The sequence below is a fragment of the Macaca nemestrina genome, chromosome 3 (assembly GCF_043159975.1).
Source record: "Macaca nemestrina isolate mMacNem1 chromosome 3, mMacNem.hap1, whole genome shotgun sequence".
NCBI lineage: Eukaryota > Metazoa > Chordata > Mammalia > Primates > Cercopithecidae > Macaca > Macaca nemestrina.
The window spans coordinates 7,690,131-7,706,392 of NC_092127.1; the positions used below are offsets into that span (position 1 = coordinate 7,690,131).

The following is a 16,262-nucleotide window of genomic DNA, read 5'->3' on the forward strand; positions in this document are numbered from 1 at the left end:
GTTGGTGGTGAGAGGAAACATCACGGAATAGGCTCGCAGATGAACTTCTCCTGCCTCTGAGCTCTGGTTCTGGAATGTTCTTCTTCCAACTCTCACATGGCATTAGTGTTCAGCCTGAAAGGCACCTTCCCCAAGGAGTCTCCCATGACCTCTCCTTCTAAGTAAGATTCTCCTGTTATTCTTGTTTTTTTAATTTAAAAATTTTTAGTTTTTGTGGGTACATAGTAGGTGTATATATTTATGAGGCACATGAAATGTTTTGATACAGATATACAATGCATAATAATCCCATCACATAGAGAATGGGGTACCCATCCCCTCAAGCACTTATCCTTCATGTTATAACCAATCCAATGATACTCTTTTACTTATTTTTAAATGTCCAATTATTATTGACTATAGTCATCATGTTATGTTGTCAAATAGTAGGTCTTATTCATTCTTTATATTTGTTTTTGTCCCAATCTCCTATTACTCTCTATCAAAAGATCCTATTAATTTCTCTCCTAACAGTACCTCACACTTGGTAACTATGTAATCAAGTTATTTGTTTCACGTAAGCTGTTGCTAAAGAAATTAATCTCTACAGGTGACCATGAGTCTCTTTCACCTCTTTATTCCAAGCACTGAGCACACCGTCTAACGCTTATAGACCCAGAATAAATATTTGTTGAACAAGAGAATGAATAAATCAGATGGACTGGGTTATATAGAGATGGGCAGTGGGCAGGAGGAGAGAAGGGAGAGGCCGTCTTGGCAGGGGAAATGTGTGCATCTTCTGCATGGAGTTACCAAGATGGTTCAGCCTGGCTGGAGCACATGGAAGATGTAAATGAGTGATAAGAGATAAGTTTGAAAAGCTAAATGAGGGCAGGAATGCTGGGCTATTGATTTAATGCTTGATTCTTTAGGTAAGGGAGAGTTTTTGAGCAGGTGATAGACATCATACCCTTTGATCATCTTATGTCTTCAACCTACAGACTTTGGAGGAAGAGCATGTCTTTGCTTTAACTGCATCAAGTGTCAAAGCTATGATCTTTTGACCAGACCCATGGACCCCAGAGAGAGTTGGTTGGAGCTATCAGGGGCCTGGGATTTAAACAGAAATGAACTCCTATGACCTGCTGAGTCCTACAGTGTGAAGGTTCCTATCAGGCCAAGCCCAGTATCTGAGATCAATGCAAGTCAACAGATTAAATGCCTCTAGTGTGTGCTCAACCCTGTGGTGAAATACAAAATAAATCAAAAGCAGGGTTCCCCTGCCTTAGAGAGCAGGAGAGAGCTGTCTCTGATGGAATTGCTGGAGCAACCTCCACACTTGAGGGGCTGCAAAGGACTCGGGCAAAACTCACGTGCACAGTACCTCCCCCTACAGATCTGGCAAAGCTCAGGTGCACAGCACCTCCCCCTACAGAGCTGGCAAAGCTCAGGCGCACAGCACCTCCCCCTACAGAGCTGCCACCCTGAGGCCTGGGACATAGATTAGTGCCACTGTGGACCCCTGTGGTCATGGGTCTATCCCGGACCAGACACAGCCCAAGAGGCAGTGTGAGAATGCCCTAGATGGGCAATTAGCTGGCCAGGGCACTCGAGCTGTCCCTAAGCATCTATGTTTCACTGGGCAAGCCATTTGAATAATCAGAATGTGTTTATCATTTCAAAATATTGGGCATTTGTTAATTTGTCAACTGCTTATTACATGTTCAGTGAACGCTAAGCACTGGCTGAAAGAGCCCCAGCTTTTCTGGGCTCATGTTAGAAACAAATGAGATAATGAATGGGAAATATGCTTTCCAACTGCAAATTCCTGTACAGCGTGAACCATTTTTGGTTTGTAGAGGAGTCTACACAGCTGCCTGAGATAGCCTGGGAGTATCACATTTCATTCGGTCATAGAAAATACCACTCAAAAGTCAGGAGAGGTGGCACACACATGCAGTCCCAGCTAGGCAGGAGGCTGAAGCGGGAGGACAACTTGAACCCAGAATTTTCAGTCCAGCCTGGGCAACATCATGAGATCCCATTAGATCCCATTTGTATTATCTATAATATATATGTATATATACTGCTAAATGCTATCTTTGATCAGGACTTTAAGACCTAAAAGGCAAAAGCTTATCAGATTTTTAGGACACTTTTTAAAGCTGGAAACTCAGAGTTTGATCCCCACCCACATATAAAAATATTTATGTGGAGAAAGGAGTTCATATTCTCATCCTTGACTTAGAAACACTTTACTCCCAGTGCACTCCTGGCAATAAGAGCAGGTCCATTGGCCCCATTACCCATCTGCTGTGATCCCGTGATGACGTCCTTGCCCAGAGTAGAGAACTCAGTTGTGGGGAAGGCTGAACAGGGTGGGGAGGAATATTAGGTCAGGGTAAATGCAGAGCTCTGAGGTGAAGAGCTGAGTGAAAGCACTGAAGGGTGAAGAAGTGAGGTTTGTGGCTATGAAAATGAGGGAAAAGGTACATCCTTGCTGCCATTAAACAGGCAGCTGTTGGTGGTGAGCCTTCAACAGCCCAGCTGGCCCTTGAGAAACGATGCCTCTGAATTTAGCTTCACTGTTGGCCTCTGTGGACCCGAAGCCCATTTCCCACCTGCTGGTGGGAACATCAGCTTGCACACTTCTGTAGCCTGAGTTCCATGTTTACCACTTCCTTCTCTCCCTCATCTCATTGACACTATGCTCTTGCTTCTGATGACATGACCCAAATTTAGCTGGGCTCTTTGATTGTGTAGCTCAGGTGCTTGTTCCTTCATAAGAGGTCTATGGACAAAAGGCTTTTCTGTGCAGCATCTTCATGATTTCTGGGGCTTGTAAGTGGTGACTTATGTAGAAATATTAATGTAACCTAGACCAGCATTTTTCAGCTTTGGCACCATTGACATTTGGGGTTAGATAATCCTTTGCTGTGGGAGCTTCCCTATGCACTGTAGGATGTTTAATAGCATCCCCTACCTACTGGAGGCCAGTAGTACCCTTCCCCAGGTGGTGACAAGGGAAAATGGCTCTTGATATTGCCAGATGTCCCCTGAGAGGCAAACCTGTCCTCCTTTGAAAACACCGAGCTCTACGGATAAACTGGAACAACACTTTAGGGTAATCTTTAGTACTTTGTCTCTGAGATGACTTTCTGAGAAGGCAATTCAATTATTGCAATGATCCTTAAGTACTCAAAGTATTAAAATTTCTGAAATCTTCAACTACCTAATTGTGTTCTACCAGACAACCTTACTAAAACTGTAAATTAAATGTCCAGACAATATTACATTTATTCCTCCAAAGTAGGCACTTAGAAAATATTTGTTAAATGAATAAATTATGCTCTTTAAGAAAGGAAAAATACTCCATTTACTTTTTTTTTTGAGATGTAGTTTTGCTCTTGTTGCCCAGGCTGGAGTGCAGTGGCGCAATCTCGGCTCACTGCAACCTCCACCTCCTGGGTTCAAGCGATTCTCCTGCCTTAGCCTCCTGAGTAGCTGGGATTACAGGCGCCCGCCACCACACCCGGCTAATTTTGTATTTTTAGCAGAGACGGGTTTTTACCATGTTGGTCAGGCTGGTCTTGAACTCCTGACTTCAGGTGTTCCACCTGCCTCGGCCTCCCAAAATGGTGGGATCACAGGCATGAGCCACTGTGCCTGGACTTCATTTGCTTTTAACTCTGGCCCAAGGTGTCTTGAAACATATTTTTCTACCACATTAATCAGCACACCAAGAGCAGATGTGAACTGAGGACTCAACAGAATGTGGGCAGTTTACATTCCTGTGCCGGCCACTGTGATCTCCAGTGTCTGAGGCGATCTCTGGAGGCCATTTGAATATTCCCGTGCCATCTGGTTTAAACAATAGAATTTTTTAAAAAATTAAGGTTGCATTCTTTTTTGTTTTATTTTGTTTTTTTTCAGATGGAGTCCTGCTCTGTCACCCAGGCTGGAGTGCAGTGGTGCAGTCTTGGCTTACTGCAACCTTTGTCTCTGGGACTCAAGAGGTTCTCCCACCTCAGCCTCCTGAGTAGCTGGGATTACAGGTGTGCCCCGCCATGCCTGGCTAATTTTTGTATTTTTAGTAGAGATGGAGTTTTGTCACATTGTCCAGGCTGGTCTTGAACTACTGACCTCAAGCAATCCGTCCGCCTTGGCCTCCCAAAGTTCTGGGATTATAGGTGTGAGCCACCGCGGTCAGCCATAATAGAATTTTCTTTCAGAAATCCTGCACTAGTCTCTTTCCTCCTCTTCATTTTCACAGCCCGTCACTGGGCCTCTGCTATATCATGAATCACTGTATTTGATGTGTTTTGTTTATGACTTACTTCCCTGAACAATCTGAGAACTCTTTGTGGGCCCGATAAATGTTTGATTCATCTTTTGCATTCCTCCAAGGGATACACACAAATTAAGTAAATACATATTTTCAGGCTAGGTGTGGTGGCTCACACCTGTAATCCCAACAACTTGGGAGGCCGAGGTGGGCGGATCACTTGTGGTCAGGAGTTTGAGACCAGCCTGGCCAACATGGTAAAACCCCATCTTTACTCAAAATACAAAAATTAGCTGGGTGTGGTGGTGGGTGCCTGTAATCCCAGCTACTCAGGAGGCTGAGGCAGGAGAATCGCTTGAACCTGGGAGGCAAAGCTTGCAGGGAGCCGAGATCACACCACTGCACACTCCAGCCTGGGAGACAGAGTGAGACTCTGCCTCAAAAAAATTTTTTTAATTTTAAAAAAACCCATATTTTTAAAAAATGCCCTTGCCTTTAAGGACTGAATTTCTCTTCTAAGTCAATTTTCTCAGCCACAGGCCAATGCCTGAGTTTTAATGTTTTCAGTCTGAAGCGATCAGCACCAAGTTCTTCATTGTTCCTTGATTTATACGTGATACTCCCCAAGAGATATTTGCCTATAGCCACAGATCTCACTCATGGTAAAGATAAATAAACACCATTTAAGCTGTCGCCGATGCCGAGATCTGTGACTGGCACTCCAATCCTTCTTAGACTTTTCCTTTTCCTCTTAAATGGTAATCAGGTCTCTCTTTGAGTGCCACTTCACCTTGATTTTGAGATTTGGCATTTAATGTAATTGTGATTTTAAAAATCCATCAAGAGCAGGGATACGGCTCATGTCAGTGACAGATATCATGCATCAGTGCTTTGCACGCTGAACTTCCTGCTGAATCTAATGGGTGGTGTTTGAATGGGGGTACAGGACCCAGGAGGAAATTCCAGGCGACACTAGGTTGCTGACCACTCTGAAGAGCAGAATAGCTGAAGTGCTTTCCCCGCCCACCTCCCACTGTCCCTTTCCAGGGTAAAGGAAAGCAACTCTTCAAACTGGCTACAAGCTACGCTAAGGTAGGTCTTAAGGTCAAAATCTGATACAGAAGAGGGAGTTCTGATTCAGGGTTTTCTTTGCACACCTCATTCTTCGGATAAAGGCCTATTGCACTTTATATAAATCTACCCTAAGATCATGCTCGCACCAAAGAACTTTTGTTCCCGAAGTGTGTCAATGGTAAGTAATTGAACAGAGAAAAAGGGTGATAGGTAGATCTACAGCTGGACATGGAAACAGACGCACACAGAAGCCAGCACACAAATTGCCAGTCTCCTTGAGTGACTCTGAGAAGCACCAGCTGCTGCCTGACTCCCCCATGCTACGTGGGTCAGAAGGATACGAGAACCCAACTATTCAAAACATCACAACAAAATGTACCCTTAGTTGGTCCTAAGGAGTTATAGAAAACTCCTCTAATTGACCACATCAGAGCAGATTTTGAACTTCTTGCGTGAAAACAACTTACCATTCCTGGTGATAACACCATTTACAATGAGGTTTTACTTGAAGTGTTCAGGCTTAATAGACACAGTATTTTTAAATAAATGTGTTGCAACATGCCCGCAGTATTTTCAAAAGCATCATCTGCTCTCCCTTTAGAAAGGTAGGTTGCTGCTCTGCTGGAAAAGTGAGATTGGCTCTCACGAAATTTCTTTCAATAAACAGTGTCTGAGAGGGATTTTTCTTTTTTGGCACTTGAATGGTATATGTGTAAAAGGAAAAAGTTTCCTTTATAGAGGTACAAAAACATATCCTTTACCCTGAACATGGTATTCGATTGAAGTCACCTTTGTGAATTCAACCTTGTTTTGTTATGTTTACAAATTGAGTTGTTTTTTTCTTTTTTACATCTAACTCTTCTAAAAATTTGCTGTAGTTGAAAAATTTATCACGATTAGTCTTGTTCAGATGTCATAAATCAACAAAAAGCATGATTGCTAATATCTATATGTTTGGATTAAGTAAATGTAAAATCTGTAAACTGAGGAGGTGTTATTCTTAGGAAAATGAGAAAGAAAAAAATGGAAGTAGATAGTCATCCATGAAATCCATATTTTACTTTGATATTCACATATACTTGTAATGCTTACTAAATAAATATACTCGTTAGTAGAACAATTATTTTCTGGCTAATCATATTTTATCATAGTTTAGTATCCATCATCGTTTGAACTCTGGAATATCTAAATTTGTACAATAAGGAACTTTGCTAAAATTGTGGGGGAAGCTATGAAAATTTACTTTGAGCTTATTTCACATTGATTAAATGAATTCTTATGTGAGAATTATTATAAGAGATTATTGGTGAATTATCAGGGTTTTTAAAGAGGTTTATTTAGGTAATATCTGAATGGCAACCACAAACTCCCATAGAATATTCCTCGGGGCCACTGCGGGGAATAGACTGGGCCGCATGGATCACTGAGCTCATTTGGTGTGACATTTTTTATATAGTCAGGCTCACAAAGCAAGAGATAAATCAGCTGTGGAAAACTGTATCTCATAAATCATGTCATAATTGGAAAGGATTTCAATCAAAAGATCTGAAAGCACCTATAGTCTGATCAGGCTCAGTTTAGAGATATACATAGCAGATGAATGGGGTACGATGCACTTATACGATGCTGAAACCCAAGAGTCAAGGTCAGAGAATTCGGAGTTGCTGCCTCTACACAACGTTAAGAATATCAGTCTTGGTTATTCAAAGCCATCTCTGTGCTCCTAGAATAGATGCTGCCTACTATATTATTTCCCAGGAAAATGGTTCATTTATTCATGCTTTTGTTTTTCTTTTTTCTTTTCTTTTTTTTGTTTTTTTTTGAGATGCAGTCTCATTCTGTCACCAGGCTGGAGTGCAGTGGTACACTCTCGGCTCACTGCAATCTCCATCTCTCAGGTTCAAGCAATTCCCCTACCTCAGCCTCCTGAGTAGCTGGGACTACAGGTGCGCACCACCATGCCCAGCTAATTTTTTGTATTTTAATAGAGATGGGGTTTCACCATGTTGGCCAGGATGGTCTTGACCTCCTGACCTCGTGATCCACCTACCTCGGCCTCCCAAAGTGCTGGGATTACAGGCGTGAGCCACTGCGCCCAGCCTATTCATGCATTTAACACATATGCTTTTCCTATATACTTGCCATGTTTTCTGCTAGTGTCAGCAAGTGGAATTAGCACAGTCCTTTTAGTAGTGGAGTTCTCTGAAGCTAGACATGACCATCCCTTCTAACCCTCCTATTTGTCAGGCATATTTACCTCTGGTAATCTTTCCTAAAGCAGAACTTTCTAGTCAGAACCTAACAAGAAAGATGACTTCAAGAGAAAACTGGCAATTGGCTACATTTCCTAGAGGTAAAGCTCTCAACATTCATTGCACCTCCCTAAATCTTATTGCAGTGTGATCAGGGAGGTAGGATCTGGCATGCTGGAATTGTGGCTGCTCCATCAAAAAAGAAAAATTCTTGGCATTGCCTGTTTTCTTTTTTTCTTCCACTCACAAAGTGTGGAATTTCATCCTTTCTCAGTCAATAAAATATGGGAGAATATAAGAACATCGGCAATATCTGCACACTACCCAAAAAGTCTGAGGATTGCAAGTTCAAAATAGAAACCTGCTATAGGACATGGTGCTCTTGTGAAATAATTATCTCAAATAATAGTAATAGGCACAAATTATTATTATTATTATTTTTTTTTTTTTTTTTGAGACGGAGTCTCGCTCTGTCGCCCAGGCTGGAGTGCAGTGGCGCGATCTCGGCTCACTGCAAGCTCCGCCTCCCGGGTTCACGCCATTCTCCTGCCTCAGCCTCCCGAGTAGCTGCGACTACAGGCGCCCACAACCGCGCCCGGCTAATTTTTTGTATTTTTAGTAGAGACGGGGTTTCACCGTGGTCTCGATCTCCTGACCTTGTGATCCGCCCGCCTCGGCCTCCCAAAGTGCTGGGATTACAGGCGTGAGCCACCGGCACAAATTATTGTGTTATGTACAAACGTATCTTCATTTGTTTATTTATAGACACGGGGTCTCGTTTTGTCACCCGGGCTGGAGTGCAGTGGCAGGATCGTGGCTCACTGCAGCCTTGACCTCCAGGACTCAAGTGATCATCCTGCCTCAGCCTCTCGAGTAGCTAGGGATATAGGAGCATGCCCCCACACCTGGTTGTTATTATTATTTAGTTTGTGTGCAGCTAGGGTCTTGCTATATTACCCAGGCTGGTCTCAGACTCCTGACCTCAAGTGATCCTCCTGCCTCAGCCTCCCAAAGTGCTGGGATTACCATCTTGGCCTAAAGGTACTTTTACAATGCACAATTTGTTGAGCATTAGTTTACAGATACCTTAGTACATTGATCAAATTTTGTCTTCATAAAACAATAGTAGGGAGGTATATTATTTCTATTGTACCGATTAAGAAACTGAGATATAGAAAAATAACTAATATTTCCAATTTGTAAGAATTAGAAAGTGATAGAATAAGAATCTGAATCTCACTCAGTTAGTTCCAAGGCCCATACTATCTTCATGATATAAAATGGTACCTCATGTAGCATTGTATTTATTTTTACTGATTAGAAAACTGAAAGCAAAAAGGTACCACATATTTTAAAAAACTGTATAATAACCTAGGAAATACTTTCTGTGATTCCTGAGCTAATAAACAGAAGCTTTTGTCCCCTTGCCTCTGGTCATCTTGCTTTGCTGCTGTCCTGACTGTTTTCTGTTGATGGCTCACTGTGGCCTCGACCTCCTGGGCTCAAGTGATCCTCCCATCCTGGCCTCCCAAGCCGCCGGGACTACAGGCACTTGTCACCATACCTGGCTACTTTTTAAATTTTTTGTTGAAATGGGGTTTCACTATATTACCCAGAATGGTCTCAAACTTCTGGGCTTAAGCGATTGTCCCACCTATGCTTCCCAAAGTGCTGGGACCACAGGGGTTAGCCACTGTGCCCGGCCTGGATTTTAAGTCTATGAGGTTAATGCTTCATATCTGATAACAGACTAAATTGAAACAATAAACTTCAGAACAGTGCTTTTTAACATATTTCAAAGTGAGTTTGCCAACAACCTCTCTGCATTAAATAGTTATTTCTGCCATTTTTTCACTGTCCTTGGGACAGCCCCAACAAGTCCATTTTGCTCACTCTGTAACTTCCCAATGTAGAGTAAATCACGATCCAGCCTCAATTCACCTTTTAAAAAAAGCAACGGCCTAACAAAGGAGAATTTTTTCTAAACATCGGTCTTTTATTCCTTTTCTTTCATAGGTATGTACTTCAGCAAGAAAATCTATTTAGCCTCTTAATCTTTTTTTTTTTTTTAATTGAGTTGAGGATACAGACATGGACATCATACTTAGACATTCCCTTCTACGAAGTCAGATCCAAACATTCACAATGAAAGCATTCAATCAGCCCGAATGCTTCCTTGGGTACAGACCCTCCTCAGGATTCTCTGAAATCAGACTGAAAACTTCACGAAGTTACAGTATGGAGGCATTGAACCACACTCCTTATGCTCAGGCTCAGAGACAGCCCTGCTCATTCCAAAGGGCAGGACTGAGAAGCAGAGTGAAAAATTATCACTGTGTCCCACAGATTTAAAACTCTAACTTTTCCCTTGCACCAAATGCTGTGTTTGCAAAACACCGAAACATCCAGATGAAAAAGTCAAATCTTCAGTCAGCCATTCTGATTTTTGTTCTACAAGACAACAAACGTAGAGCTACTTGTAATCATCACAGAGGCTTACGATGTTTTTTGACATTGTTAATTTATGCTATTTCTTTCATCTCATCCACTTCTTTGATTATGCGCTAGATAGTGATGTATCAGCTTCCAATCCCTGTTGAGGCAGGGAGGGACTATCCATCCTGAGTATCACGTGGGCTCTCTGATTTCCCTTTTCCTTTCCCTTTCCCTTTTGGACAATACGTCAGGAAAAAGAAATAAGAATTTTTATTCAAGCCAAAGGATTTACAATCTTGAGTTCCATTTTAGGAAGGCATGGGAAAGGGTAGAGCTTACTGACAAAAAATGATAGCCTTGGCTAATCTGGGGATTTCAATTATTTATGATATTCCTTTTCTCCATTTTGAAAACAGATCACATAACATTTTACATGTTTTCTACTGCCTTCACCACCTCTCGGAAACAAGAGCAGGATTCCGTGCCATGGGAATTGTGTGATCTTTAATTCTCAGTGTCATTTTTGGAAAACATTATTTTGTCATAATTTCATCTAGGACATGTTTCTGAGTATTTGTTAGGCTTAGTTAAAATATCTGGGTGACCTTAGGACATGTAAAGTGTATTCATAATCACAGTGGAAAGCATTAGTTAAAACATATGCAGTAAGAGTATACCCACTAGATCTGCTCTAAATCAGGAGAGGCACACTCAAGAAATCTTCCTAAACAATATAGTTTGAAGAAATTCCTTTGAAGTTTTTCTTTTCTTTTTGTTGGGGTGTGTGTGTGGTTTTTTTTTTTTTTTTGTGATTTCCCAAGGTTAGAAAGCATGTCGTTGTTCTCCTTGTTTTTGGAAGAGCTTGGTGGTATGTGGATGGTAACTTTTGTTTCTTCATCAAGATATATACTTATATGTGTATTTTAAAGGTAGTAGCCTCCTCCATAGCTGCAACCATCACATAAGAAAATTTATCCTTCAATATGTATCTCAGAAGATCATTATAACATTCAAGTTTCTATATTAGCTGTTAAAGATGAACTTCTCTGGGCTTGTCCTAGAGAAGCTCCCAGCGTGGGAAGAGCGGAATTCACGAACTGGCAAGAGAAGGATTTGAAGAGAGAGAACTTACAAGGCAAGGGGAGGATGGCATGTTTTATTATAGTGGCTTTCATAGGAAGTGCTTTTTCTAAGGCGAAATGCCGAAGACCTGAAGGAATCTCATCTCCAGTGGGCTTCGGAGAGCCAAGGATTGCTTTTGCACTGAATACTGAGTTATAGTTTTATAGCAGAAAACACACAGGTGATTACATTTTAGCTCAGAGTGCCTGAAATTAGGTGCGTGGCTCCCATTAGTAATAAGAGGAACTGTGCACCTAATTCCTTGGATACTTCAATAATAATTTGTCTTAAAAATTTAATTTATTTGAAGTCCATTATAAAACTAGACAGAGATAGGTTTTTCACAGTGTATGCTTGTGTTGTGATTCACATTTGAATGAAAAGAGAAGTCAGGAGGAGGATTTGAGGAAAATATCAGCAGAGCAACTTAGATAAATCATCACTTATCTCGGTTATGTGTATATTGCATGCACATTTCTAGGGTCTTGGTTTCTACAGGCAGTTGTGCAAAATATAGTGCAAAAATTCTTACAGAGGATCTTAAAAGAACAATAACTGAAGAAATACACAACGGTAAATTATTAAAATCTACTTTGCATTAACTGTTTTAGCTTAACATAAAAGTCTCACTGTTACCTAAATTGAGATCAAGGGAAGAGAGCTTCCCTGTGTGCAGAAGATGGCACATAACGTAGCTGGCTATTCATTCCAGAGTTTTATTTTCGTTTTGATTAATTGCTCACTGGGCATGTAAGAATGTGTATGTGTGCATGCAGCAATGCTTATTAAAGTTCTCTCTTATTCCCTTTCTCTGAGATGCCCTTAGGGGAAATGTAAAAACGCAGTGCCTGATATGGATATTCAAATAAAACAATAGTAGTTGCTGCTATTCTACACAAAATTACACCACAATTTTATTCTTAAAAAAAAAAAAAGACGACCTTCTATCTTATCTTTTCTCTTCTTAAATGGAATAGCAAAAAACTCTTTTTGTAATACTGAATTAGCGTCAACTTCACACACTACACGCACATACACACACACGATAACTTGTTTTGGATAGAAAATTAATTCAGATCCAGTAACTTGAACACAAAATAGTATCAGTGACAAAACCACAGTTATTGTCATAGACTCTTAAGATGTATGCATGCCCTCTAAACTTCTGACATGATTTTAAAAATTTAATATATTGTCTTTCAATGAATAGCATCAAAAAGAAATAACATTCCTACATATTTTTATATTTATTTTGTAATTTATGTAGAAAGTACTTTACTTCATAAAAACTTTTTGCTAAATTTTGTATTAAAATAAGAAACACACCATCGATTAGGAGAAAGCAAAGAAATTCAGAGTTCATCCCATTAAGCCCAAAGAGTCAGGCCCTTTGTGAATGACTTCCTCTAGGACACTGGATCTTCTAGGCATGTTACCGTACACTCATCCTGAGCGGGACACTTAGCAGATTTTCTCTTGTAAATTCTTTTGTAGCTTCCTGGTAGAAGACACTTTCCATTTTGTGGAAAGCCCTCAGAATATGGTTTTAAATGAATCTGTTCATAAGGTTCAAAGGCTTTTAATTACTAGACCATGGTTACCATTGAGAAAATGCATTGAGCTATATCAAGGAGAGAAAAAAAAGTAACCAGGTACAGGTTTAATTCTCTAAGGTTGACATGTAAGTGCTGATCAGAAAGGATTAAGACTTCCTGAGAACAAGAGAACTCTCCAACAAATCACTTCCAAACTGGTGAAAGCACGTGTGTGTACATGCACACACACACACCACATCACACCATACACACTTTGTAATCCATTGTGATCATTCTATCCTATCCTGGTAGAAAATTCTCTCTAGTCAAAATGCAGAGATTTTTTACTTTCAAATGTCCTCATTCATCTAATTTTCCAGAAAAAGAAAAGCCTGTAGAAATAGTATGAGAATCAGATTAATTATACTTTTTGGAATCATTTACCTAAAGCTAATTCATGAAGGGTAATAGCATAAGTAATGGACTGCAAAGTAAACTGTAGCTTTGTGAAATTAACTTATTTTGTCAAGACCAACAAGCTGCATATTTGAAGAAGCCTCTAAGACTGGAGACATTTTGGTTCCTGGGACTTACCTTCTCTTCTTTAAAGAGGTCTTTAGTTCTCTTGCTTGCACAGAAATTCTAAATCACTTTGTCTTAGAAGAGCAGGAAATCTAGAATAAAGTAAATAAAACACATAAACTGGAAGAAAATTTGGTAAGATGGTTTACATGAATAATTTTAGTTCTAATACTTTTAAAAAATTATCAGCTGTATTATAACAAGGGATTACCATTGATGTGTTATAATTATACAGAAAAGATTATTAATAACCATAGGAACAATGTTTGTAGGCTACCCAAGCAGTGTGTTAAGCTGAGCTTTATTTTATGTGTCCATATAGTTTTTGCTTTTTTTCCAGTAGTTTAAAATGAATAAATTTATATGGTAATTTATCATTACAAAAAGTAAAATCTTTAAGAATTTACCTAAGCTCTGCCACCTTTCTATCTTGTTTAAAGGCCCTCCCATCCCTGTCCCTGTTGCAAATCCCAATGACATGTTACAGGAATTAGATCAAGGTTACATTGAAGATCTATAACATATGTGTAGGGATAGACACGCGCACACACATACATACATGACTCACACACAGCACGAGATAGCCTGGAATAGACTTTCTTCTCTTTCTTCTAATTACATCTTAGGTTACATTGTGTTCCTAGAGCCCAGGATTAGGTTCATTACAGTGTGAACTTACAAACATTTGTTTCTGGTAAAATATTGAAGAAAAAAAATACAGGAGTTTCTTATTTTTGCATGTCACTCAGTCATTTTAAACCACAGTCACAGCAAAAGTAAATCAATTCCTTGAGTTTCTCATTTTAGCAATTCGGTCTTTTGGAGTAGTTTCCAGTGTCAAACAGTGAGTCCCATTTTCTCTGTCCCCCTTCTTTTCCTAATTCTCACTTTACATTAAGAAACAAAAAATGAACACAAGAACACACAAACAAACAAATAAGCAAACAAACAGACAAAAAAAGAAAACCATGGAGGATTTAGGAGAGGCAAAGAGAAGGAGTAAGAAATTACTTTTAGTTTTGAACCTTGTTGACTAAGAGATAAGCAATATGATTATCAGAAAAATGGAAACTGGGAGAAAACTAGTTTTTCTCTCAGAAAGCTGGGCTGGGTGTGGTGGCGTGAATGAAATTGGTGACTTGGGAAACTGAGAAGTGTGAAAAAGGACCCGAGAGGCTGATTGGGTGTTATAAGTAGATGAGCACAAAAGATTAAATAGAAATCTAGGGAGATGGAATAGAATAGGTTTATTCCAGACCTTGTTGGGAGGTTTCCATGAGGTTCCCAAGAAACTCTGTGTAAGCCACTCACTGAGAAATAACCCAAGGTGGGAATTTGCTTTGCAGAAAACTGGAAAGTCAAGAAGGCACAGAAGATACGGGAAAGAGGAAAGAAATAGATGACTTCGGAAACCAGACTGTGTGTTCAATTGATTGATTAAGCCCTTTCCTCCCTCCCTTTCTCCCTTCCTTCTCCCTTTCCTCTCCTCTCTTCTCCGCTCCTCTCTTCTCCTCTCCACTCCCCTCCCCTGCTCTTCCCTGTCCTCCCTTCCCCTCCTATCACCTCACCTCCCTGCCTCACCTCAGCCTCCCCTGCCCTCTTGTCTCCTCCCCTCCCCATACGTCCCCTCCCATCCCCTCACGTCCCCTCCCATCCCCTCCATCCCCTCCTTTTCTCCTCTCCTTTCCTTTCCTTTTCTCCCTCCCTCCCTTCTGAACTTCCTCTTTCTCTTTCTTCAATTATTAATTTATTTAACCGATGTTTGCTGAGCACTTTTTGTTCATTTAAGCATTGTGCTAGGTACCAGACAGGGACAGGAAAGTGGCTCTAAGATAAAGAATCAGTGGAGGGAATGAGGTTACTTCCTGGGCTTTCTTCTTCACAATCATGTCAGTGACAATCGTCTATTCCAGGCTATCTCGTGCTGTGTGTGTGTCATGTCTGTATGTGTATGTGCATATCTATCACTACACATATGTTATAGTATCATTCATGTTTGTCTTCTCTTTTGCATTAATTCATCTGATTTTTTCACACAGTGGGAACCTGAAATAGCTTACTGCATATATGTCATCGGTGTTTTTATTTATTTAAAAACCTTCCCACTACATCAGACCGACTGCCATGTACCTAAGCACACTTTTTGCACCAGTGCTGCCATGGCACAGCACACAACTGCTAGTGATGAACCCGATGAAGGGGGCTTACTACAAAACATCAAGGGGTAGTGGGAGAACAGATGAGGCATCCTGACATTGGAAATGGTTTCCTCAGCAGGGAAAAGTTATTTAACTCGGGTACGTGGCAATCCGTGTCCACAGATCAGTATTCCTCTACTGAAAGAAAAAATTTAAAAGTCTTTCAACCAAGAAAACAGGATTCAAACATCTTGAGGCATTTGGGCCACCATGCCCTGGAAATAAAGTGAGTGGTGGAGTGAACACTTTAGCTCCGGACCTCAGATGGCTCTTGAAAACCCAAGTGTTCTAGGGTTTCTAGAAAGTTGGATATGAATTTCATCTTTTAAAAAACGTTATTTTATGGCCAGGCGCAGCAGCTTACTCCTGTAATCCCAGCACTTTGGAAGGCCAAGGTGGGTGAATCACTTAAGGTCAGGAGTTTGAGACTAGCCTGGCCAACATGGAGAAACCTCATTTCTACAGAAAATACAAAATTAGCCAGGCATGGTGGTGGGCACCTATAATCCCAGCTACCCAGGAGGCTGAGGCAGGAGAATCACTTGTACCCGAGAAGTGGAGGTTGCGGTGAGTCAAGATTGCGCCATTGCATTCAAGCTTGGGCAACAAGACCAAAACTCCGTCTCAAAGAATAATCATAATAAAATAAAATATGTATTTTAGTTTCTTTCAAATATTCAAGAAGTCTATAGCTCTGCGTTGGTCTTGCACTCAAGTCCGTGCAGATCTTGCCACATGTAATTGTTGCAGTGTGGGCCCTACTATAGCAGGGATGTCATAGGCTCAGTGAAGTACCAGA

At 40.6% G+C, this 16,262-nt stretch overlaps 1 protein-coding gene across 15 annotated transcripts in view; it reads right to left on the bottom strand.

The window, feature by feature from the left end:
• Positions 1-16,262, bottom strand: part of LOC105466614 (teneurin transmembrane protein 3) — a 2,765,046-nt gene that overhangs the window by 751,715 nt on the left and 1,997,069 nt on the right. For all 15 annotated transcript variants that reach the window (XM_071092800.1, XM_071092799.1, XM_071092798.1 and 12 more), the window contains one exon: positions 13,278-13,357. The gene's annotated coding sequence lies outside the window, so the exon portion shown is untranslated. The remainder of the gene's footprint in view (positions 1-13,277; positions 13,358-16,262) is intronic.